Consider the following 1,126-nt stretch of genomic DNA (forward strand, 5'->3'; position numbering starts at 1 on the left):
TGGACAAGCATACAGGGCAGCTTCCATTCTCCCCCTGACTCGGTAGCCCACCGCACTCATTTATTCATTTACTTAGCACATGTTCATAGGGTCAAACACTGGGTTGAGTGCTGGGGTACAACGGTGACCAAGACGCACAGTACTGGCCCTCGAGAAATGTACAGACCAGTGCATGCAACCAGAGGAAGAAACCTATATTCACCACTGCTAGGGATTTTCTGGCTTTGTTCAGAAAAATGAATTATACTGCAGGAGGCAGGAGGGCAGTGTTGATATCTTGCTTCTGAAAAGGAAGGAGAGGAAGAGAAGAAGGTAGGGCAGGAGAGAGAGAGCCTGAGCTGGGCTCAGCGGCAGGGCGATCAGAGCCAGGCCGCTACAAGAGCAGGGTTCCGACAGCATCTGTTCAACTCACCCATGTAGCTGCGGTGCAGACCCTCTCTGGTCTAGGAAATCTAGGGCAAAGGGCGCGTTGCTCTCGCATGGCTTGTGTGAGGGTCTCAGAGAGCTGAGTTGCATTTGGGGTCAACACCACCCAGCCGAGGGACAAGGAGGAGAGGGACTGTGGGAAAAAGAAGTTCCTCTGAAGAAAGTCCAGGAGTGGAAGCCTTTAGCTGCATCCAGAGGGCCCAGGGCCCCAGCTGCCATCAGGGCGACAGGGGAAGGTGGGCTTTTTATCAAGTAATTGCAAACGTGAGGAGGCCCGTGAAGGAGCAGTGTGTGGCGTTATGGAGTACAGAATAATCTGGGGAGGGGAGATCACAGTCACCACTGACTGAGCAGGTCTTGTTCTCTGGATCTTGTACATTGCATGCCATACACACCACGTCTTTGAATCCTCACCAACTTTTTATGAGGTAGCAACTATCATTATGCCCATTTTATAGATGAGGAAATGGAGGCTCAGAGAGGTGATGTGACAGGCCTAAAGGCACACAGCTGGTACGTGGCAGGGTCAGGATTTGAATCCAGGTCTTTTTTTTTTTGTTTTGCGGTATGCGGGCCTCTCACTGCTGTGGCCTCTCCCGTTGCGGAGCACAGACTCTGGACGCGCAGGCCCAGCAGCCATGGCTCACGGGCCCAGCTGCTCCGCGACATGTGGGATCTTCCCGGACCGGGGCACGAACCC

Source organism: Lipotes vexillifer, unplaced genomic scaffold (genome assembly GCF_000442215.2).
Source record: "Lipotes vexillifer unplaced genomic scaffold, Lipotes_vexillifer_v1.1 scaffold890, whole genome shotgun sequence".
Classification (NCBI taxonomy): Eukaryota; Metazoa; Chordata; class Mammalia; order Artiodactyla; family Lipotidae; genus Lipotes; species Lipotes vexillifer.